Source organism: Dermacentor albipictus, chromosome 6, assembly GCF_038994185.2.
Source record: "Dermacentor albipictus isolate Rhodes 1998 colony chromosome 6, USDA_Dalb.pri_finalv2, whole genome shotgun sequence".
Taxonomy (NCBI): Eukaryota; Metazoa; Arthropoda; class Arachnida; order Ixodida; family Ixodidae; genus Dermacentor; species Dermacentor albipictus.
In genome coordinates, this window is record NC_091826.1 from 85,725,138 (window position 1) to 85,751,144 (window position 26,007).

The window sequence follows — 26,007 nt, forward strand, 5'->3', positions numbered from 1 at the left end:
TCTATGCAACACCAGAAAAATTGGAAATAGAAGCTTCAGGTGACCTATCTGATTTGTTGCAAGTTGCATGGCCATATTATTGTTTTAATTTTTCGCTATTGCCTTTTACTGTGATGTCGCCACTGCAGCAGCTCCATGGCTGTGGCTTTTCATTCCAGGTCACAAAGCTGCACCCAGGTAGAGGCAGATTCCAAAAATGCTTGTGTACTTAAGTATAGCTGCACATTACAGAATCCGAGGCCCTCAACAATCATCCGTAGCCCACGAGTTCCTTACATTTTATTGGGATTGAAGAGCAACGTTTGTGCTATATCCCTCTATTTCAGACGAAATAATGTGCATGCAAAATTATATCTTCATTACTTTACACCATAGTACCAATATCTGTCGTGCGTTGATTTTTGATGTCTGCATTTGCTATAGCAAGGATTTTTAAACATCAGCCACAAAAGAAAAAATAAATGGTCAAAGAACCAAGAAATGGTGTGTAGCAGCTCCCTTCTTTTTTTAATTGGTGGCAAGTTTTGCACTCGTTGTGTACTTCAATAGAAGTGTTACCTTCCTGCTTTGGAACTTTGTGGTTTTGTTCTGCCAGCTGCTCGACCAAAACAAGCAAAATGTACTTCGGATATTCCACAATTCTGTATGCATTTGGTACAATAAAATTTGTTTCAAGAATGGACAAATGCAGTGATGGTTGTATTGAAAATTGCAACATGCCGATTTTAGTTTCATGCTTCATTAATTTTCTCAGAGCCCCAAAGAAAGCATGCGAGGTTTGAAAATATATCATGCGACGAAGTGCTGGCCTGCCATGATATTAGTGCACTCGGTCTAGAGAACTGATTGATGCTGCACATACATTGAACATGGTGGCCATGACCATCCCTCATGAATTGGCATTCCCTGCCTAAACCACCTCACCAACACAGCCTGTTAACAGCAAGAAAGCTGTCGAGGCTTCCAAGAATTTCTATGCACTATAAGTATCGCCCTACTGAAATTACTCCATTTGTTTGCTGACAATTGTCTTGACAAAAGTGGAAGCCGAATCAGTTGTGTTCGATCAGTTTTATTTACATACAACCTATTATAATGTGGACCTTTCTTCCCCTCTTCAACTGTTCCACAGCTGCTGCTGCCATCTTGCATGCCACATCGAGGAGGGGGCGGGGGCAATGTACATGGCAGGTGCATGGGAGGATTTTCCAAGGAACTCTGGAAAGCTGTAATCAAATTGTGGGCAAAGTTTAAAAAGTCTTAAATACAAAAAGGGTGAAGAGTATTGTAACCTTGTACATGATCACACCACGTTTCAGCTGCAGCTGTAAGTGCCTTGTCTCAACCAAGCTACAGTTCTTGCAATGTTCCACTTTGTGATACTCAGTATGAATTGATAAGACTAGCTGCTATTCTAGTGGTTGTGCAGGCCACAAGGGAACAGTGCCTGGCCTTTGTGCTCGTATATGTAAATTTCTCTCTTTCGGTCACACCAAAATGTTATCCACAAGTGTCGTGCCAAAAAGGCCTGGCAACATCTCGTATTAAGCCGTTTGACCCATTTTATTGCACTGATGCACACGGTGCAACCAAATGTAGGAAATGACATCGCCTAGGTGATTAGTAAATTACCCTTCTAAAATACCACAAGAGCAACTTTGCTGTGGCAAGAGCCTTAGCAAAAACATAAGAGACACAAAAATGAAGGAAAAGCGACACCTTCAAGTTCCCGCACCAACTCACCGTGACAAGCACAGATTTTGACAGCGTCTGCTTAAGCTTAGTTATTTGGAGATACATGCAGTTGAATGCTTTTACGAGCATTGAGATGCCCCACTATGCTAGCTTGCCTTTTATGGCTATAGAAAGTTGTATACTGCCACAAGTCTGCCTATTCCGATTAGAATCTATATTCAAGCTGCTTTGAGCAACAGGTGGTATTCTATTTCAGCGCTAATGATACATTGAGAGTAGTGTGCCTGGAAGGAATAGAAAAAAGCATTGCAGAAGCTGCAGTACTTTGTGCTCACTGAATGATCACACGAGAAGGTAAAGATGCCATCAGAAAGCATCTTTCGTATGGAGTCTCTTTAAAAGAAAAACACTACAACTAGACATGGTGACAGTTGTGGGCAAACTAAAATATAATGATAGTTCAAGGTGTGGTATGGCATGTTTATGCTATTTCTAAAAAAATAAACACGGCAAGTGTGTCCATGCCAACAATTGACACAGGATGTGCAGATGCAAAACTGCAATACAGCACCACGCCGTCAAAACGACAGTATGCAAGTGGTGGTCCAGCATCAAAACTTCAATGTCCCTACACTGCAACACTGGGAGGCCATGCTGCGTGACAGAAGCCTGGGTGGCCAGCAGGCACTGCTCTGTCGGGCACAGGACGTGGCAGCAACTATTTCTCCTAAGGATTCAATAAACGGATTTCTCTACCTCACCCGCCATGCGATGCGCCATGTGAGGGAATGACAGTGCCACTACTCTCACAGGATATGGATGGTGCACAACACCACCTTGAGCATCGGAGCGCACGTCTGTCTGTGAGCTCTGTGTACTACAAACACAAGTGGTGCATGCAAGGTAACATTTAACACATCACTGCCAAATGCCATCAATGAACAGAAGCAGCAAAGAAAGCTGCTTACATAAATTTCACAGTGTGTCAGAACTGCATATTTTTTACATCCTGTCTGCATGCCGCATTGTTCATCACTGCTAAAAAGTGCATAGTTGCGTGGTACTTTTTTTCGATTTTGTGCACTTTCTTTTGTCTTGAAAAAATAAAGCAGATGTCTCTCAATGAGCCGTAAGTACTAAAGTTGCTCAAAAGGGTAGTTTACTGAATTGATTGCATTTGAGTACTGCAGGCCTAGTTTCTTTCGGTCTTTCTCTTTTAAAGCCTCGGCACAAGTTAGCTGAAACACCCTGTAAACTGGACAGCTTGCCTGGCTGCCCGCACTACCGAGGCGGGGTATCTTATGTTTTTGTGGTGCACTTGTCGCCGTCTCGTAGCACCGGTCGTCCATCCTTATCGCGCACACGCCAGCGTCGTCTGGTGTTCCAATTGGCTGCAGCAAAGCGGACAGCTCTGGCGGGCAGGAAAAAAAAGTGGTCCGCGAGCGATCGGGCTTGCTGCCTCGTTTAACGCCTGCTTTTATACGCCTGGCCAAGAGCTTTGCCCGGTTTAGCCGCTCCGTCTTCAGTATGAACGTGCCTTTAGAGTAAAAAATGAACAGCTTACGCTTCCACATTTTTTGCTTGGTAGCTACATTCAATTTGCTTGCTCCTCGTCTTTTAGATGTCTAGGCTCCTCACATTTTAACGTGGCTGAATAGTGCACAAATCAGAAACGAGAGTTTCTGTGGCCTAGCCTTCTCACACTTGCGAGGATACCATCCAAAATTGACCTATTTTTCTTATGAGGTGCCCACTGATTATGAGGATGCTGACATCAAAGGATCTCGAGTGGTTCTCTAGCATTTTGGTGACAAACGGAATACAGTAAATGCCGAGCTACAACTGACTTGATATCTGTCAGCACCAATGAACACAGTAGTTAGTATTCTCACTAAATTGAGAATCCAGCCCAACAGCAGATGGACACCAGTGGTTTGAATCCCCCGTGTTGGCAAATTTAACTGGCTGAAATCAAGCATTTAAAAGACACGCACTTAGTTCCATCCCTTCAATCTGTGAGCATAATGAAGATCAAAGGTCAGGTTATGTGGCTGCAGCACCTTCTGTTCATGCAGCATACCTTGTGTGCAAGCCACATCTATTTACAACAGAAACAGCGCTTTTCCACCCGTGAGCAAATGTTTGGAGTTAAAATATGGTAGAATTTTTTATCCAGCCAACGCGTGCACGCTGAAATCCAAGTGGTACAGCCAATATGTGCCTGTTTAATCACTGCAATGCATTGAGACACTTCCGACAACGCACGGCTGTACCAGAAAAGGTTTTAATTTTTTTCACTAATGCTATGTACTTATGAACTTTTATGAATGTACCTGCAGCTTTCGCAGGCTTTCGAGTAGCTCGAGCGTAAAGTGGCCTGTGTGTTATTGCTATTCAGCCGGAGTGCAATAGGAGCCAGTCAAATGAGTAAAACATGAAGTCAATGTGCACACAAAGACTACATGTACCCTTGCATGACTTCGTGCTACAGGTAGCTAACAGCTTCCAATTCACAGTTCTTGTAATATGCTTGTGGCAGCCATCTACAGTGATCTATTTGATTTAACGGGGATGTGTATGTTGGCTGAAAAAGAGAAAATATGCTAGGAAATATATTAACACCGATGGATGCAATATATCCTTTCCGGTAGAGTTTTGCACAGAAAAGTTAGCAGATTCTATGCATATGTGAAAATCGGTTATAAGTGAAGCCTTTGTAATGTTCAGTAAAATGCAACCACTCGTTCACTTCTATAACTCTGCACACAATGCATGTCCTGGTCTCGTTTAGTGCATTTTTGTCCATACTCGGTTGCTTTCGATGCTGACTTTCCAACTTCTCTGTGGCAGACTTCTTAAATTTCCTGTTGTATACTTAATTTCTTGCCTCTTGTTCTACGTGTCTACCCAGTGGTACATGTTGAGCTGCACTTAACAGGTAATCCAAGTTGCCATTTGGACACATGCCAAGCAGCACATATCCAGTGCCATACACAGTGACCAATATTGGCAGGACTGCAGCAGCCACCACCCACTAAGCAAGGAAGAGGCAAAGAGGGTTTCGTTTTAAGAACCGCTCATTAAAGTTATTCAATCAATCAATCAAAAATATGTAGCAGCTTGCATATGTAGGAATGCGATTTACTCGCGATGCTAATAATTTGATCACCTGTTTTGGTAGCTGTGGGCACGAGAAATTTAGACACCTAACCGCACCAAAATTCAGCTATTATGAAAACGCGGAATTTCGATCAAAAGAGTCCATTTGCCGCTGTGGTGGTTTGAAGAACGGCGACAGAATAAACCAAACATTGTAGAAAGGGAAGTAAACAATCTGCGCAACCGCTCTATCGCGTGTTTGACAAAGAAATTGACGAAAAAATGTGCTTAACGTGATTCAGAAACACGTCTACACAGGAACGTTCAATGGTAGAAATTACACTTCACCGCTACAGAGTAGCGAAGTTGCCCTGAATAGTGGGACCAATATTTTCCGACCGCCCAACAAAGGGTGAAGTGCGCACAGTATGTACGGCAACACTTGCTTTGTTCACCGCAGTAATGCCACCCTGTAATGGAGACAACTACGACAAACGGTCCGCATTTCTTCAGCAGCGAGGAAAAGTGAAACATTTTTTTACCGAGTCAGAAATAAGCCAAGCGTGTCCCTGACGGTATGTAACGGCATGCCGCTGGAAAAAAGGGGTCCATACCTCGGGGTTCAAATTCCGCAGACACGGCATGCGCTTCAGCGTAGCCGTCAATTTGCGGTTGAGCAAGCGACGTTTTTGCATTTTCTGTTCCGCATCAGCATCTTCTAGCCAGCGAGAGAGCACCTTGAAAACCAGCACGACGGGCGCCGTCTCGCTGAACAATCAAGGCCTAAAATTTAAAAGAAAACACAACTATTAGCGCTTATTGTTTCAAATTTTGTGATTTTAGTAGACTTACCTTGACGTTGTTGCATATTTCTTGTAGATCCATGTTGCTTTCACGGTCATTTGCGCCAACATAAAGAACGGCGAAATCGACACGCTCGAAGCGCATCGTGGAGACAGCCCACGCCAGCCACACTGAATTGTAGCCAGCAAAACTGAATGTGCAGTCTTTAATAGACTCAATTAGGCGCAGGCGCGACCTATTAAAGAATTTAACCTGACTCGCCGACAATGACGCCGCGCAAGGACGGCATGACTGAACACGATCCAGCGAGGCGTAACAAGACCACGCGAACGAACCTACGTGAGCCGGCAGAAACCACAGGGATTTAGCAGCAGCACCTAGCAGCGTCTTTCCCTAGGCGTACAAGTACCTATCTGGGGGCAGGGAGTACGGTACTGGCCCACGTCACATCCGGTTTGCCTCTAAACCGGGTACAGCCGGCCTGCGGGGATACGCTTCTGTTCGTTTCAGTCACGCGTGCGGCATGAAAGCATTGCTAGGCGTTGCTAGGCGTTGCAAGACGCCGGCGTGCCAGCGTTGCTGGAGCACATCAAGTTTTGCACTGTAATGCTCAACTTTTTTTTAACTTTAGTAAGCAAAACTAGAAGAAAGCGTCCATGTTTCTCTATATTAGCTATTCAATTTAAAGATTGTGCGACGATACAACATTTTTAATAGAATAATGGTGTTCGCGGAAAGATTTGAAGAAATAATCTCGAACCCAGGCACGCGGCAACCGCTCCTTAGGTGAGGACGGGTGAAGGGAGCTTTCAGAGTACGCTTGCTTCCTCCATCGGTCCTTCGCTGTAAGGAGGCCTCACGTAAGGTTAGGAAGCGCTCGAAGGAAAGGAACGTTTTATTGTTTGGGCCACGCTACCTTCATGGGTCCTTACGCCGCTCCTGGCCCTGAACGAGCGCTTCGCCTCACTGCTTAACCACGTGACGTTTGCTTGCGCATGCGCACTGTCGCCCACCTTCGGAGAAGTGCGAGCACGGTACGTTTCGCCAGGCACGTTCGTTTCAGTCACGCGTGCGGCATGGAAGCGTTGCTAGGCGTTGCACGACGCCGGCGTGCCAGCGTTGCTGGAGCACATCAAGTTTTGCACTGTAATGCGCTACTTCTTTAGGTTTAGTAAACAAAATTAGAAAAAAGCGTCCACGCTTCTCTATATTAGCTCAGCAACTTAAAGATTGTGCGACGATACAACCGTTTTTATTGAATAGTGGTGTTCGGGTGTTCGCCTAAAGCTTTTAAGAGATAATCTCGAACCCAGGCGTGGCGGCAACCGCTCCTTACGTGAGGACGGGTGAAGGGAGTTATCAGAGTATGCTTGCTTCCTCCATCGGTCCTTCGCTGTAAGGAGGCCTCACGTAAGGTTAGGAAGCGCTCGAAGGAAAGGAACGTTTCATTGTTTGGGCCTATGTGTTGTTGAGTGCCTTCCTCTTCTTTGCCTTCCTGTGGAGTGTTCAGGTACGTTTCTAATAATAATAATAATAATAATAATAATAATAATAATAATAATAATAATAATAATAATAATAATAATAATAATAATAATAATAATAATAATAATAATAATTATAATAATAATAATAATAATAATAATAATAATAATAATAATAATAATAATAATAATAATAATAATAATAATATTATTATTATTATTATTATTATTGTTGTTGTTGTTTTTGTTGTTGTTGTTGTTGTTGTTGTTGTTGTTGTGAACGAATAGTAGCGTACTCACGAATGGTCTACGTTATGTTAGGTGTAGCATACAACTAAAGCACGCTGGTAGTTATATCTGGTTGTCAGCAAGCAACCTTCTTGCGAATACTGCATTTCGGACCAATGAGATGCCCTGTCAGCTAGCGCACCATTTTCACTGCCACATGAATCATTCACGAACTTTTCCCCTTGCCAGGGCTGCAGAATGTCGAGCAGAGTAAATAGTTGGGCTTGTTGGTTCAACATAGCGGAAGGCTACCGCGCGAGAACCGACGGCGTCAAAGGACGCGCACAACGTACACAGACACAGCGCAGACTTTCAACAATTTTTTTAAATTTTGCCGTTGCGCAGGAAGTTTTAAAGCGAACACTTTTAAGGCGAACACTGTCATGCACAAGAAGACGTTTACAGTGTAGGTTTCAGCGAGAGCTAAATAAAAAAAATTGATTGCATAACGCGCTACAGCTTCTCGATTAAAGTGTAGTGTGTCTCCATCATGCTTACTCAAACAAGCCTGGTGCAATCTGGGCAGTCACAATTAATTTTTTTAGGCAAATTAACGTGTTGTGAAACACATAACTTAGCACATTCAGATACAGTTCGGTGAATATGCACGATCGCATTGACGCGCGTGATACTCGGGTGATCGCTCAATGGGCTATCCCTCAGCTTGGCTCATACAAATGAACCGAAGGGACGTGTGTCCGTGCAAGCGTCTGCCAAGCAAGCCGCCCTGGCCAATGGCGAGCCGTCGAGTTCACGCGGAGTCGCTGTTCGCCGAGACGGGCTCCGTATACGTGATAAGCGAGGTATGAGCTCGTCTCGGCTCGCATTGGCTTTCGTCGTCTCTCGCTCCTTCGCTGTACCGAATGCGTGGCTTCTGTTGACGTGTGACGCTCCTGCTATTGAAACGCAGTGTGCATTTGGAACAGCCAACCTTAAAAAGTAGTGAAAACAGATTTGCTCACGTTTTCCAGATTTTATTGCACAGCTTTCGACCCAGTAACTATAAGATACGGAGCCTGTAATCTCCGAGGGCTCAACACGTAAATAATTACGTTACTATTTAATGAGACTAATGTTAAACGCACGCTTTGTGCACCGCAGCTGCGCGCGGGGAAACACACTGACACTACAGTAAAACCTTGTTATAACGAAACGGGATATAACGAAATAATGAATTTAAAAAAGTAAGCGATATTTGTCTTGAAATCTCCGAAAGATTCGTCCAACAATAGAAGAAATAGTGCATCTAACGGAGCCATTATTATAACGATGACATTCTGACTTCACTTCCGACTTCATTTTGGCGAGGTCTTACTGCAGTCACATCTCCGAAAATGGAGGTGACCATCATGTGGTACCATAGACCACCAACGCGCACACACTCTCTGTAACTTCGGTTATCCGTTCCTGTCAGTTCTGGACTGCCCGAGGTGGTACCTGCACCCAATGAGAGTTTCGTATGCAGCTCCTCGGACACTCCAAGACCACCCACTGCGACCGGGCTGCCAGAAGTATAGTTCCATTCAGCGCGCGAGAGGGCAAGATGGTAGACCTCGTTTCCCTGCGTTTTCAACACAACCCATTGGAAAGCACCATTCGGCATAGTTAGGATGCAGCGCTGCAGAGTTAGTAAAAACACACAAACACAAGCACAGACGAGGGATGTTGTGTATCTGTCTTGCCTCTGAATCACTGTGTTCAGATAACTACACATGTTACTCCAACTTTCCTCCATCGTAAGCCTTAACCAATCCGGCAGTCTCCGGCGACGCGGTCATGGTATCGCCTTCAATCGCTCCATTGAACTGACTGGCCCGCTCTTGAGTTTGATTGTGTTACTACGTGATCTCCACTATCGGTTGGCGTGACACGAATAATCCTGTTTTTCGCGTCTAAAGCCACGATCCATTCAGCGCGTGTTTGGAACGGGTCATGTAAGAGATGTCGTTCTAATTATTCATGGTGCTCACGGAGAGTTTATGTTTCGTACAGTAATTAGGGTGTTGATGGCTACCTAATAACACAAACAAGAAGGGCATAGGAAATTTTTCCTCTGTATACCTTCAAGTACAACTGAGCACGCTAGAAGCAATGAACCCGGGCTGCGCGGAACGCAGCATCGACAGTTATTTTTTTCTCACGATAGCACTTTTCTGAAGAGGCGGTGAACAGCTACAGACGAGTCAAAAACGGCAGCCTTGCTGCATACGGATGTCATCCTATATGCTGAAGATCACAGAGATTGTTTTTCGCTTTTGAAAAAGAAAAGAAAAGCAACGTGCTATGCAGGAAACATACATGTTAAAAATGAGAACTTCTTAGGAAATGCAGGAATGAAATAGAACATCACAGAAAACAAAGAATCAAAAGAACACTGACGTACCAACGAAGAGTAAAACGGAAAGTAAAAAAAAAACTGCAAGGAACGGTAGTGATGACGCTATGCATGGGCACACTTAACACGCGCTACGCGAAGCAATAAATCAAATGCACCCAACGATAGCAAACTCCCGCCGAGCCAGGTAACATAAGCACGTTCAATCTCGCAGTAATTCGCTGCGTTACGCGCTGCCCCCCTTTTTATTCCTTCTTTTGCGCACGTCTTTCTTGCGGGCTGCTCCACGACTTCTCCATCGTCAGAAATGTTACCACGCACCCGGGCAGCGATTCTTATTCTGCACAGTGGTTCCCGCTCCATGTTCGGCCAGGAAGGCAGGCATATATAGGTAGGCAGGCGGCGAGAGAAAAAAAAAGAGAGAGAGAAAGAAAGAGGCGGTGCCAACACCAAAACATCAAAGTTGTGAGGTGTGTTGATGGGGTTGCCGAGTCCAGGCGACACCCGATTCCTTATAGCCTAGTGCCGCCGACGTTGCTCCGTGTTTGTCCGCCTTGAATGAACCCACCCCACTCACTACGCGGAACGTCGCTCTGTGCTCATTCCTCTTGTTCGTCTATACGGTCCGCTATTTGCTCGCACTCTGAAGCGAAAAGGTAAAGGTGGCGGGGAGGGCCAGCGACAGATGGGAACAGCGGGCGGGGCAGTTAGCGGGAAAAAAAGACGAACCGGCGAATGCGTACGCTAAATGGCATGGGCTGTAGAGACCGGTGTAAGTACGTATACGACCCGCCGAATGAGACGTGGCGAGACTTGTATGGAATAGTAGACGGGAAGGCCGGGTCCTTTGTGCGGCATGCGTTCTACGGCGGCTCGTAAAAGAAGAGGCGAGCGTGACTTTTGTGGGTCGTGGCGCCACGGCCCCGGGGCAATGGAACTGGACGGCGCCTCGCCGACCCCCTTCTTTCGGACGTCGGCGCCGACGGATCGGTGACGAACACCGCGCGCACGGGGGAGAGAAATTTGCCTCGGCCGTCGGAGAGTGTGTGGTCAGCGTTGGGCTCCGGGGTTGGTCCGGTGGAGAAACGCCTGGTTGACGCCTGCAGAGAGGCGTGTAGCGTAGCGGACCCACTTTTAACAAACCCGACACCTTATATATATGCACGAAAAGTAAGGAAAGCAAATCTCTTGGCGTAAAGGCGCAGCATACGTCTTTCACTGCGGCGGCGTCTGCAGTGGTTTTGCTTTCCTTTTTCTCATTTTATAGGCCACACACTAAACAAAAATAACGCGAAACGGGAGTAAACCGCTCGTCCTGTATCGCATTCCCGTTTCTGGGTTTTTTTTACTATGTACCAGTCGAGGTAAAAATTTACTACCATGCTGACCAAGGTTTTTGTATGTAGAAACGAGAGTAATTTTTTAATCTGTGGGAAGGTTTTTAGGGACGATAGTGGGACTATATTTTTACTGCCATCACGAAGTTCTAGAGGCTATTCCTGAGAGTTATTTTTCAAGCCCATTCGCGAGTTTCTTGGTTCTGATGTGGGAGTATTTTTTTACCTCATTCATCCAGTTTTCTAGGCTATTCCTGGGAGTTATTTTTAGGCCTATTCTCGAGTTTATTGGTACTGATGTCGGGGTATTTTCTTACCTCGTTATCAAGGTTTCGTAGCTCTACCTGAGAGTAATTTTTCAAGCCCATTCTGTGGTTTGTTGGAGCTGATCTCGGAGTATTTTTTTACCTCGTTCATCAGGTTTTCTCGGTTCTTTCCGAGAGTAATTTTTCAAGCCCGTTCTGGAGTTTCTTGGGCCTGATGTGGAAATATTTCGAAGACAATTGAAAGATTACAAAGACGATTTCATGGATCCCAAGCATGAGGGATTGTTTATTAGTTCTGACATGTTTCTCATAAAAAAGTCAGGCATGAGTTAATCATCACAAAACTATAGCCTTATAAGATACTGTGATAAGCATAATAAATATTTGTACTAACACACAGACTGGGGGCTGGTAACTGCCCATTAGATCTCTCATAGCAAAATAAAATACATCACAACACATTCAATGTGCAATCCCACTAAAGTACGGTGAAAACAAGCAACATACAATATAAAATCTAACTGATAAATATACAGTCAGTACTAGAGACGTTCACATAAAACTCATTGAATATGCAGGTCATTCCTTCAAACAGGCAGTTGTCCAGAACATGGGTGTGCAGTGCATTCAATGGATTAGTATAAACATAACTATGCAACATAAAAATATTGCACTTAAGGCCAAATGGCATCTGCTGCTAATGGCCATTACTGCGCCAGACAAAATGAAACAACCATGTGGTAAATACAGCAAGCATTCGTACTATCACATTAGTGCCGGCCACTGCCCACCATATCTCTCACTGGAAAAAAAAACAACTATCAACGCATTCACGATGTAGTGAAACTAAAGTACAGTGAAAACAAGCAACATACAATATAAAATCTAACTGATAAATATACAGTCAGTACTAGAGACGTTCACATAAAACTCACTGAATATGCAGGTCATTCCTTCAAACAGGCAGTTGTCCAGAACATGGGTGTGCAGTGCATTCAATGGATTAGTATGAACATAACTATGCAACATAAAAATATTGCACTTAAGGCCAAATGGCATCTGCTGCTAATGGCCATTACTGCGCCAGACAAAATGAAACAACCATGTGGTAAATACAGCAAGCATTCGTACTATCACATTAGTGCCGGCCACTGCCCACCATATCTCTCACTGCAAAAAAAAACAACTATCAACGCATTCACGATGTAGTGAAACTAAAGCACAGTGAAAACAAAATGACACACAATACAAAATCTAACTCACAAATACACAGGCAGTACTAGAGATGTTGACATTAGACACACTGAATATGCAGATCATTCCTTCAAACAGGCAGTTGTCCAGAACATGGGTCTGCAGTGCATTCAATGGATGATTATGGACAAAACTATGCAACATAAAAATATTGCACATAAGGCCAAATGACATCTGCTGCTAACGGCCACTAGTGCCTCAGACGAAATGAAACAACCATGTGGTAAATACAGCAAGCATTCGTACTATCACATTAGTGCCGGCAACTGCCCACCACATCTGTCACGGCAAAATAAAAACTATCACAACACATTCAAGATGTAGTGAAGCTAAGTCAGTAGTAGAGATGTTCACATTAGACCCACTGAATATGCAGACAATTTCTTCAAACAGGCAGTTGTCCACAACATGCGCGTGCAGTGCATTCAATGGATCATGAACAATACTATGCAACATAAAAACATTGCACTTAAGGGCAGCTAGCATCTGCTGCTAATGACCATTAGTGCCCCAGCGAAATGAAACAATTGTGATAAATACAGCAAGCATTCATACTATCACATTAGTGTTGGCAACTGTCGACCATATCTTTCATTGCAAAAGAAAAACTATCACAACACATTCAAGATGTAGTGAAAATAAAGTACAGTGAAAATAAACAAGTGACACAATATACAAAACTCTTCAGTATTGCAACAAGCAAATGAGAGGGCACTAGAGATTACCATTAGAACCATCGATAGCATACTGACCTTCAAACAGCTAGTTGCCCAAGACGTGGGTGCACAGTGCAATGAATGGATAGTTAGGAAGAAAACTGCAACAACCATGAGCAACATGTTCTATAAACTTTCAAACTTTCTAAAAAATGACCTCACTCAGATAAGGAAAATGGTGATTGCTAATACACACGACAAAACATATATGTGAAAACAGCCATTAACTGATACTAAAGCCCCTCCATACACGTTTCCGCTGACCAGGTTAAGTACCGCCAACCTACCCTCTTCCTCCACGCTCCTCTGCCACTCACCCCCTTAGCTTCCGGTGTCAAGCAGAATTTCCGTAGCTGCAGCTTCCTGTTCCGAGTGGAAGTAACGCTATGTTTTTCTTAACGTTGTTTACTTTCGCGTCGATGGAGAGGCTTTAATTGCACCAGCTGCGGTTTAAACTGTGAATGCGATTCCATCCAAGTACCACCGCCTATTGCAATCAGCGATCTGATCGTGTTCGCTGTTTCGCGTCAACCTGCGACGGGTTGTGCCACGAGAGACAACGTACAGTGGAATGTAGTGCCTGGGCGCTTGGAGACCACTGCCGTTTTTCGTGCATTTAGAAAACAGCGACCACGAATTACTACTTCAGCGGAATACAACAGCTTGTCGCCTTTGCATTCTTCTCATGGTGACTCCCACAGCTCTGCTAAGCACGCGTGGGCGTCTCACCATCGGCAGTCAAAGTGGAAATTCCCGCAGCACAACTTCAGGAAGCGGTAACGCCGGAACCGGAAACTTTTAAACTGGAAATGCTGGAACCGGATTTGGTGTGAGGGGAAAAGGCGGCGCACAACAAAGGTTGTCGCTACTTAAGAAAGCGGCAGTGGCACGTGGATGGAGGGGCTCTAACTGATACCACTCCCCCTTGTGCTCAAAGAAAACATATGCAGCCCGTTTTCCACACAAGAGGAACACGTTGCACAACTGTATTGCAGTACAGTCGCCGACCGATTTTCCGGACTCCAAAAATGCGGACATGCCCGATTATTCGGTCAGCTTTGCGGCACTGCCATTCTCCCCATAGACCATAATGTATAACAACTGCCGAAAGTTCGGACACCTCGCAACCTCTCGTCTGATTTTTCGGACACTCTTTGACCCAACTCGGTCGAGAGCACCATGCACCGACTCAACCCGGTACATGGTTCGACTGGCTGAACGCCATTTTTGTTTTGAACGTAGCTTCCTTGGTGCCCCACGAAGTGGCGCTACTGGAAATTCCCGCTCATCATCATCGTTTCTGCCTAGTTCGATAGAGTGGCTCTGCAGCAGTTCCGGTTTCAGCTTAGTAAGCCATGTCAAGACAGTCCAGCAGCTGTTTGTTTCTTCGCGCGCGACGCTGCGAGCAGGCCGCGTTTTTTCGTTTGTGTGACTGGTGTCGGCGCGGTGGTGTTTGCGTGCTGTGTCGAGGTTTCGGTGATTAACGCGGCATACGGAAACATCGCGTCAAGTCTCCAATGGCGCCGACAGTGCCCGCACAGACTGCGCTGCGGAATGCCGGCAAGCGGGTGCCGGGAGGCCTAAAAGATTTGTCGCCTTCCGATGTGCTCCCTACCGACGCGGAAAATGTTCTGCCGAGACTTGCGCAGTGGTTGCATTGCGATTCCGGACACCGTCTCATTGACAGTTTCACAGGTGCCGACACTGCTGTACTGACATGCGCAGGACTCGACGACGGCTATATCATTCGTCAGGTTTCTGCTGCACCGCCGGACGATGACCGAGTCGGAAGTTGACGCACCATGTGCTACGCTGCCGTCGCCTGCGGAGCGTGTGCAAGCAGTGACTGTGCTTTCAGCCGCCTATAGTGACCGTACGACCCTCTCCGAGATTCAGGCTTGTCTGACTGCGCGTAAACGGAACAGCGTGCAACGGCGCATTCACAATTTCTTCAAGCCTACTGCCGAGCCCGAATAAGTGCGTGGAAATAAAGGATTTCATTTTTTTTCCTTAATCTGCTTTTTCGGACACCTGTTTATTCGGACATTTCCGCAGTCCCCGTGAGGTCCGAATAAACGGTCGGCGACTGTACTTATGGGTACAAGCCAGATTTCAATTTCGTTGCCTAAAAATTGTAGTGCTTCTTAGATAGACTAAAAGGGAATTGAGCGTGTTGCCCTTGTCCGTTTCTAGGCATGCAGTTGTGATGGATGCCATATGCTTGTGTGACAAATTGAACATGGTGCTATAGGTACGACTACAAGGATGTATATTTGTAGCTGCCCTCAAACTCCTTCATGTTGCCAGTCAGCATCTATGGTGTATTTTTGTATTGCTCATCTAACACTGTTTACACAGAGAAGGCATGTCTGAATACCAAACCACCTTATTCTCCAGTTACTTTAAAGTGAATGCGTTGTGACAAAGTGTAATGTGAGAAGTCCATGATAAAGAAAAAAAAATTGCTAATTCAACTCCCTCCTGAATTACCAATTTCTGGGCCATTAAGTTTTGCATAATACACTTGTGATTAACACAGAGCCACGTTGGCCTAACCCTAGTGGCACAGGACATCCTTCAAGTTATCAGTTGGTACAGAATCATTGAGCATGCTGCTGGTGCTTTTGCCCCCGCTGAGAATACCTGTGGAATACTAACACACATTTTGTTGCTGAAGGTCCATTACAGAAATACTAAAGTGAAACAGTAAATCATTTTATACTGATAAAACAATCTTTCAGAACTGTATTCATGAACATTGTGGCAATAAGAGGATTATTAGAAGAGAAAATGAAGATTAAACTTTCATTTTTCAAGTTTTATGCAGTGCCCGCACATCAGTGTGGAGTCATACTTCAACTAAGTATATTCTTTGACACCTTTACAACAGAATTCATCAATATTGGCCAGTAGAACATTAGCTAGACCCGAACAGACACCGTCAAATTCCATATCACAGCGAGCTGGTGCAGGAACTATAAGGTGGTGGTGGCGACACCAGTTTTCGTTTTTGCAAGTTATTTGGCTTATCAAGCCAATTCTCATGGTGGGAGTTGTTTTTTCGGTGTTGTAGAAGAATGATTTAATAAAGCTCAAATAAATTTTCTTTTTCGTGTCCCTTTAAAGCAAGCACTGTGCTACATGGCTTGGGCAACCTGTCAGCCACAGAACCCACGAGTGCTTTTGTTAGGCAAAATAATTTTGACAGAAACTTTCTTGAGGATATGCATCTGAAAATTTTTTTGCCTAGCAATAGTTCTTGTAAAAATTGACTAAATCCAATGCTTTTACCTGCGGCTTTGTGTAGCAAAAATCCAGAAAGCAGTGCTCAATAAATGTCAAAATCCTGTGGGCCTTTTTCGAGTAGATAACGTGGAAAACCCAGAACAAAGCGAAAAGGCAGGCCAGTGACGCTCTCACAAACAATCGCTGCGCATCCATGTGTAGCGCCTCCCTTCAACCTCTTCTTTTGTAAAAGGAGCCTTAAGGAGGCCCCCCGCAAACTGAAAGCCCGAGTTGTTAGCATCCAGGCGCAGCCTCTTCAGCAGGCCCTTTTCACCATATACACCGCCGCCGATGTCTACCTGTGAAGCAACAGAACAAGCACAGATTAATTTTCTACACTTTTGATCAAGGAAAGGTTAGGAAATAAGGTAAGGTTTGCAAAAACGGAAGTAGCTGCTTCTTGTTGATGCGGTTTAAAGAACAAAGTACCCTTACGTATACCATACATGCGTTGTGCTGAGCTGTGTACTTTCACCTAAGACTAGAAAGTATTGAGAACTTCAATGCAAAAGAAAGACATTCATCTGCCTAGCTCTAAGCAAATGCGTTCCACCCCTTGGCACAGAATGAAATCTGGTGCTGTTCTAGCGATTAGCACACACTGAAAGCTTCAAGCCCGATTTAGTATTAGGCCAAGGGTCAAGATGTGCTCGATTATAGTCGGATACAACTTTAGAAAAACAGGGGCGTTTACTCCTCCGAGGCGGATGCACACGAGCATCCACTAATGGGTGCGCACTCTGGACTGACGTCATGCGCCGGACGGCCGGTGGCCCGCCGTCGAAGATGGCCGCCCGGGCTTCGAACTGGGCCAAGTCGCGTCAGCTGTGCGTGTCAATGCCTCGTCACAGTGAATTCCCAAACTGTTTGTCATTGTCTATCATGCCGGAAATATTACTGCGAGCTTACAATGCGGCATCTGTGCCGCGTGCGTTTATTCTAAGCCGTGATCCGGCGAAGAAACATTGCAGCGAGCATCGCTGATGCTGCGCTACGCTTTGCCTGAAAACAGGATGCCTCGGCGACTGCTGCAAACACACATCCTGGCTGTTTGTTTCATGTCTTTTTTATTTCGCTCCTGAGTGAAGTTAGGACAAGAAAAGTTTGCCAAAGTCTGGTGCCTGCTGTCAGCGGCGGGTGAGTTCGTGTACCGTGTCGCTGCATTTTTTCGTCGGACGGGGTAAAGATGCAAAGATTTGTCGCCGTCAACTTAGCGTGAGTGATCGTTGTCAACAGTGAGATAGCCGAGCGTCTAACGGCGGTGTTCGAGCGTTGTGTATAGCACCGTCGATTGATTTCTTTCCACCAGTGCTCACCGCGCACGCAAGCTGTAGAATGCGTGCTGTGGCACAGTCACGCATAAGTTGTGTTGCCAGCGTTCCTGCTTCCATGCGTGTTTGCACTTACTCATATTTGTCCTTTCATTTTATATTAGCATTTGTTTTTGATAGTTTTCTTTCAGCAAAGTCCTTACACATTTTCATTAGCCAATCTCATTCAAAGCACTAACTCCTGTACACTGCAGGACTGGTCTCTTCCATCTCATTAAAACCTTTCTCACTGGTCTACCTCGTCTTCTCAATCTGCCTACTCGCTGCGTTTTCTGTCCTTGTTTCTTGTGTTGTTGCTGCAATGTGATTAACCAACTTGCTCAAAACAAATTTTGATCGCCTATCAAAACAGAAAGGTTTAGAGATACATTTTTTTAAAAGCGTCATGTGGGTTGCACAGTAACTTTGCCTCTTACCTCTGTTCATGTTTATGCGTCAGTGCATGTGGCAGCTAGCCAGAAGTGCACATGAAAGGCTGCATATTGTGAAACACCTTGCTATGCTGTTGCATTTTTCATGCATTCAGTCTTAGTAAACAAACGGTTTCGCTGCCTATCACATATGATGGCGAAAATTTTCAGCACGAATAACAATGTGCAGTGGGGTGTGATTTCTGTCTGACGCATTCGCCGTTGCAAAGACATTTTTCAATGAATGGAGCCCAGCAAAGTAGTGCACTGAGAGCTTTTGCAACTTTCACCATTTATTACTTCACAAATGACATTGTCTGAACCTGACCGTTGATCGACATGCCGATGGCTTGTAAATTAAATAATTGCCTCAATAAAACACATTCAACTTCACTCAGCAATTTTTAGCACAATGCTAGCAGAGCTATTCAGGGTGAATAATTGTGCTTACATTGGCTTACATGTGCTTACATGTGCTTACATTACTTGCCCGGTCAGATAAACAAATACAACAATGGCTGCGGTATGACTGTGATTTGACGTGCAGACTGCTAATGGTGCCTTTCAAGCGTGCCTTTGACTGCTGCTATTAATAGCTACCCGCCTGGGTATATTGGGCCTAACTAAGCTAATGATGTTTGATAATAGTTCTCTTATTCGCATTGCTTGCCTGGGCCAGGTAACCAAAATAAACAATGCCACCACATGAATTAGTGTTTGCATGCAAGCTGCCAACAGTGGCTGTAATTCTCACATTGATTGCTGCCATTTCACCAACAGTGGCGACGGCTTGACTGCGCTTTGATGTGCCGACTGCTAATGGTGCCTTTCAAGCGTGCCCTCGACTACTGCTATTAATAGCTACCCGACTGAGTATATTGGGCCTAACTAAGCTAATGATGTTTGATAATTGTTCTCTTATTCGCATTACTTGCCTAGGCCAGGTAACCAAAATAAACATTGCCACCACATGAATGTGTGTTTGCATGCAAGCTGCCAACAGTGGCTGTCATTCTCGCATTGATTGCTGCCGTTTCACCAACAGTGGTGACGGCTTGACTGGGCTTTGACGTGCAGACTGCTAAAGGTGCCTTTGAAGCGTGCCCTGATGACTGTTATTTCATCACAGGGCCCGTCATGCTCATAAGTGGCTGCCCAATAGAGTATTTTGGGCCTTCTGACATTGGCATTATTCATCTCAACGGGCTGGAAAAAACAGTAGGGGCAGCACAACTGCACACAAAGCACAATGTGCTTTGGCGTGCAGGCTGCTAAGAGTGGCTGTCAATTTCATTCACGTTGACTACTGCTTTTTCGTGTGAAGCTGGACAGTGGCTGCCCGAATGAGCATTTCGGGCCCCACATAGTTATTCAGAGTTAATAACTGCATTTGCATTCAGATTTTCCGGCATTTCGGCACGTTTCCATGCCAACGCTTATATTGAGCATGATCTGTGCAGGACGTTGCTTTTTCAGAATTGGGCTTCCATTAGAAGGAATATGTCATCAAATGAACCGCTTATTTATTTGAGAGGTCACGGGAGAATGCTTGGCTGCTGTGCTTGACACACAGTACACCGCTTCAGTGATGGGAGATCCATTGTTGCGCTTGCCGAGGTATGTGTGGCTGGCAGGAGATCTGGACCTCGCTTCACGCAGAGTCAGAAACGAGGAGAGTTTTCTCTGCGAATAATTCTTTATACAATGTTTACATGTTGTCGTCGTTATCAGGACAGAGACCAACAGAGCAGCTGCAAGCTGCTTAAATAACACCCCTCCGTCCAAAGATCCCCCAGACAGTCCCCAAGGACGAAACAAGGTCGTGAGAGAAAGGGTCCGGGCAGCCTCCAGGGTCCTAACGCCGCTCTCAGTGGCCGGCGCTTCCTTGAACCGCGCTGCGGCGTCAGGACGATTTGGCGGTCGGTCAGAATGGTGCGCCGGGCAAGTTTTATGGCCCGCATAGGACAAAGGGAACCAACTGCAAGGCACCGGGTCGAAACAAAGCCCTCCTTTGGAAACTGTCCCAAACACAGCGGGAGTCGTTTGTGGTGTGGGCGCCGCCGGACAAGGGGGGGGGGTTGCATTGCTGCCGGGACGGGGAGGGGCCGAATAGCAGTCCGTGATCCGGTGGCTGCTTCCGTCGTGGACGCCGTGCACGTAGTCGTGTCCGAAGCAGGCAGGCACCATGCGGGGATGAATGCTGCCTCCACAGTCGACAAACCATAGCACTGGCCTTCCGTCAGGCAAATCCCAGGGCACAAACATAACACAATATACGCTTCGAGAACTCGTTAGTGAGATCTCGATCGTCGGTATCTCGTTGTGGTGAAAGAAATCGTGCACACGACCTCAGCGCACATGTGTCCTTCTTCGTGCTGCTTCTTCTTTTCTCCACATTTTGTGGGCCTTTTCGCGAGGGCGTCGATAGTTTGCCACCTGAAATATGCGAAGCTGTGACCTCCCTCCTCACCTTTAACACGGTGCTTTCGCTGACACTGAGCATCTTGGGTTTGTAATGGTTGCGATAAATGCATTGTTTTATATAAGTACTGGTTCAGTAGCAACTGATTCATTTGAAGCTCGGAACAGGAGTAGTAAATGGGCCGTGTACATGTAAACAAGCACAAATGCCATGCAGAGTTGCTCTTTCTACTTTTGCCACTTGCAATGAAGCTAAAGAGCAGACGACGGGCAGCGTTGTGGAAGGCATGGGGTTATTTTTCTGTCGCGATCTGGCATGTGCTGTAGCACATGAGAGCTCTACTAGTCATCAAAGTCTTTATTTATACTGAGAATTGCGCGTTTCCTAAGCACGATTTTTTGAGCGGGATTATTTTAGTCGCGGAGGCAATCGGACGTCGCGCTTCATTAATCTGGGCGGGGCCTCCCCTGTTTTCTAAATTTGTATCCGACTATAGTGACGCACAAGTGCTCGAGAACTATTGAACAAGACGCACTTGTTTTCGATTTACTGATTGCACTTGAGTGTAAAGCTTTTGTCTGAGAAATGAATAAACCACATGCACAAGCAGCATTTTCTTAGCACAGTTTTTAATAGGTACTGATACCTTCAATTTAGAAAGCCCTGTATATTGGGCCTCATCAAACTAATTTCATAAAAGGTTTGGCAAGGTAGAAGCATAGAATTTTAGAGTCATAATAAGACAGGTGAAATGAGTTATTTATTGCAATTATTACTCAAATTTAAAATTTAGGTCCCTCATCCCAATGAGAAATTGATACAAGCAGTTTGTACATGCCACATAAGCATTTAGATATCAAAAATACGGATTAAAGAAAACCGTTTCTTGAAGGTTCATTATTGCAAGCAGTCATGGCCTCAAGGAGAAATAACTTCTTTTCCTGTCGGCAGAAATGAGGCTCGAGTATTTTATTGACACATATATATGCCCATGCATATATGTTATCTCTGCTGTAAAGCTTTTTTTCATGTGTATGCAAGGCGTGTGTGTAACATCTCATTGTGCACAAAATCAAATCCATAAGAACCCGACAAGAAGCTAAACAAACAAGAGAGCAATCCCAGTGACAAGCCATGTTAAACCAACGAGGTAGCCATCCCAGTAACAAACCGTATCAAAAATTTTACTGACATGAATTCTGACCTTTGAAACATAACATGTGTATATGAATACTATCTACATTAGAGCAATGGGCAACTTTAAGCAATGGCTACGCCAACATCAGAACGATGTGGATGAGAAAAGAGTGGCATCAAATGCTTGGAGTGGAGCATGCAGCAATGACTAAACACAATAGTGACTGGATAGTGTCTAGCATAATCGGCCAGGAAAGAAATTGGAAGCCATGCCTGTACCCGGATTCCCTGGAGATGCAATCAACAGGACACACGTTTATCTGAAACCAAGGAACCCATGCCCATCTTATGCTAAAACTTACATAATTAAATATGCACTTCCACTTTTTTTAGTCTTATTGTGAACAAGGCTTCCATATGGAAGCCAAAATGTATTGCTTTTATTGTTGTATTTGGTTGGTCTATGTCTGTCTTTGTCATGTTTCATACCGACCACACAGGCTTCTCTGAAACTCTTGATGATACAACTTTTGTGCGAAAGCATTGCTTAAGGCACTTTTGCGTAAACCATGTCTTTAGGTGGTACAACGCATTTTTCTAGACACTCTAGAGCACCTTATTCAAGGCACGAAATCTGAATTCATGGTTCTTAAAAAGGCATTTTGGCTAGATTAATATAGTCTATATGGAGTATATAAGGCATAATTACTCAAGCGCCCAATTATATTTAACTCAGAGGAGGCTACTTTAGGTAAATTCATTAAACTGAGGGCACTCCACCAAAACATAAAATTCGTGATCAGCCACTAGAAATCCTGAAAATGGCAATACAGTAAGATGATTGCATATAACACAAATGTATCCTACAACTCGAAAGGCAGCGCCAGTTTTGTACGCACCTTTGAGAAAGCACACAGATCACGTGCTTTATTGTCGTGCTGTCCAGCTTCCAGCAGTGCAGCAGGTTCCTGCTCGATGTAGGGATGCCTCCAGAATCCGCATAGCCTTCAAAAGTAAGAAATGTTTAATTTATTGTGCTGTGAACCTGGGAATTTGTGATTTACCAGTGTCATGTGGAATTGCAAAGAGTCTCACACAGCCAGCTGCATGAATTTGCGCCTGGTTGCACAAATGTCTCTTTGTTATATCTAAGGAGGTTACACTGATATTTTGTAACAAGTGAAGTTTCAGGAAGGAACGAAATCAGCAACAACAGGCTACCAGGACAATCAAAAACAAAACTCATATATGCAGTAAAACGTGGCGCATTGGATTAAACAAAAATATTGAGCACATGAAAAGCATTCTGAAAGCTAGATCGCGATTTTGTAGCGATGCTATTCCTTTTCGTTAGTGGTCTGACCGCCGCCCCGGCCCGTGCTACGTACTGGAACAGCCGGTCGTTTGCGGTGGGCGACAAGAGTGGTATAGAATCGAGGGGTAAGTATCGCTACAAAATCGCAGTCCTTACTTTATTACGCACTCCCGTATAACCTACGATTGCAAGAGCTGGCATCCCGTTCGTAAGAATTGGTTGGTCTATGTCTTTCTTAAAGGCCGGTGTCTGAAATGTCTCGATTAAAAATAAACTTCGTTACTGTAATATCGGCGTATGTCGGTTTTGCAACATAGAAGACAAATACGCGAAGACACTCAATAACATAAACAATACACAGGTTCTCGCGACGTGGTCCTCCAAACCAAACTGTATACATACAAAAATCTTCATACAAGCTTCTATCCGCTTAAGCGTCAAACATAGGAATCGTGTGCCAACGCGCGAAGCCCATGATACATCGACGGATACATTACACATGTACTGTACTTGCGGGAATGCATATATAACGAATAACTTCTTGCCAGAAAACTACCGAACGAACAGCAACTTTCAGTGTTTTCATAATTGTGTGCCCATTCAGGCATAGCAATCAAGGCGGGTAGCATATATTTTACAGCAGAATGCAAGTACGCTGTAATATCAGAGGAAGCCTTCGTGAAATTGCTTGCTAAATGTGCACAGCAAGACGGCCAACCTACGATCAGAAAGTGCTTTGCTCTAGCTAGTACACAACGTTCATTACGTAAATCATAAGTTCAAGAATGCGCGCAAGGGCCAAACTTGCTTACCTTTCAAAAAGACTTGGCCAACGCTCCTTCGTCTCAAAGGTACCGAGGCACCGACGTCTTTCTGGCGCAAGCACTGTAGAACTTCCGATGAACTCCAGCTCCACAAAAGCACAACCTTCAACAGCCTTCCATACACTACGATTCGAAGCTCCAGTACCAGACTTTTGACGGGAGCGTGGGCAGAACAAAGGCAGCTCTCGGACGGGCGCTGTAGTAAGACACTCACTGTCGACACTGGTAGATCGCACGAAACACACGGCGAACTAACGGCGTTACACGAGTCCGGAGGGTTTGCGATGGTTACTGCACACGACAAGGAGCACATTTTGTCTAGGCACTTCTAAAATATAACTCAAATACCGCCTTACTGCAGTGTGCATTTCTGACAGCCAACGTGGTATGTGGACCAAACAAATACTGCAGTGGCGCCACTCTGCGGTTTTTAGAAAAATGTGTCGTAAATGAGAAAATTACGTGTTTTTTTCCTAACAACAATCGGTAGGGACACTTTAACAAATTCCTTGGGTCCAAAAGTGTTAACTTTGTATAAATATGCACTTTTTTATACGCAGTTTAAGAAAATGTACTGTATATATAGAAAAAGCGAAGCGGATGTCGCCTTCAAGATTCGCAACCGCTTCAGTCGCATGCAGTTTGCAAAAGCACGGCCTTCGAAATCAGACTTTGTCGCTCAAACGAAACTGTAGCTGGGAGGAGGGCAGGCATTTAGGCCCCAATTGTTGGGTTTACAGTGCCTAGGTAGGCTTCCTTATTTATAAAGAATATACAGGGACTAACGCCGAACCATGAGCGAGCTTTAAGCAGGGGACACACGGTACGATTCGGCGTCCGATCCAACGTGCGTGTATCCGAACGGTCGAGCGGCGCGTAAGCTCCGCCCAGATCCAGCCCTCCTCCCCCTCCCCCCCCCCCCAGCTTGAGTTCAGACAAGGGCCTCATAAAGGAGGCCATGGTTCAGATTCACGTCGAGAAACGCAATATAAAAACTCTGCACAACACTGCTTCGCTTTACGTGAACACTGTCAATAAAATTATGCCCCTGCAAGTGACAGAACACTTCACGACGGCGCGTTGTCCACTGACGGCTCCGGTAACAGCCACGATACGGCCGGCAGGCATAGCTAGGCGGACGCTGCGGCCGACGGCGCTTGTTTCAGCCCGAGCTCGATGAAGAGGGCTTATTTTTGCCAAAACAATTAACGCTGTGCACTTAGGTAGCCCGTAATCAAATACAATTGGTTTACTCGACGCAGTCGTTGCGAAGGGCAAACGTGCAAGCGAAGCGAGCAGCCTCGCTCGGACGGTCGGTGCATAGAGATCGGTGTGTGCTGTTTGTCCGCGGAAAGGCCCTCGCGTCGCGGCTCGCGATTTCGACGGTAGCTTAGTGCTAGTGTATTAGGCGCTGTTTTGCATCATAAGCACATGTTCGAGATAACTTTATTGAACTGGTAACTATTTCGTGTCGGCAACAAACTGCAGCAGGCAAGGGAAAAAAAAAAGACGGCGAGAAACCGGCCTGCCAGCGCCGCCTCCGTGGAGGGAACATCAGAGAACGTCACATCAGCTGCGGCCAAACGACGGTGCGGAGTGTGCGGTTGTCGGACACATCGGACGATGAAAATTTGCCCGGTTTGTCGCACGCCGGACGTCCGATCCGGCGCTTCGGCACGGCAAAACACCTCGATTCCGGCTGCCGTTCAGGCGCGTCGGACGCCAGATCGGACCGTGTGTCTCCCGCTTTAGTTGGCGAACACGAGCCCATCAGCGCGCCGTCCGTGCACCTCCGTCTGCTTGCAATGGTGGATGGCCTACGGGCTTCTTTGACGCCTACTGAGCACAAATTCATGATCACCGCTCATATACACGCTTCCTACTGCGCTAGCTGTGGTGTTTACGAGAATATGTGCCCTCACCTTGAATTGGCGAGACCGCTCGACATGATCGCATCTATTTCTAGTGCGTGAGGCTTTCCATTGACTGTCACTACAACTAACCA

The 26,007-nt window shown here is 45.4% G+C and overlaps 2 long non-coding RNA genes across 2 annotated transcripts; both read right to left on the bottom strand.

Annotated features, from left to right (window-relative positions):
* Window positions 1–1,054: 1,054 nt before the first annotated feature.
* LOC139061260 (uncharacterized) lies at window positions 1,055–6,012 on the bottom strand. Its single transcript, XR_011515285.1, has 3 exons — window positions 5,647–6,012; window positions 5,409–5,577; window positions 1,055–1,226 (listed from the first exon to the last, which is right to left on the bottom strand). It is a non-coding gene; the product is annotated as an uncharacterized lncRNA (long non-coding RNA).
* Window positions 6,013–11,560: 5,548 nt separating this feature from the next.
* On the bottom strand, window positions 11,561–24,376 carry LOC139061261 (uncharacterized). Its single transcript, XR_011515286.1, has 3 exons — window positions 23,991–24,376; window positions 22,763–22,868; window positions 11,561–16,862 (listed from the first exon to the last, which is right to left on the bottom strand). It is a non-coding gene; the product is annotated as an uncharacterized lncRNA (long non-coding RNA).
* Window positions 24,377–26,007: the final 1,631 nt, after the last annotated feature.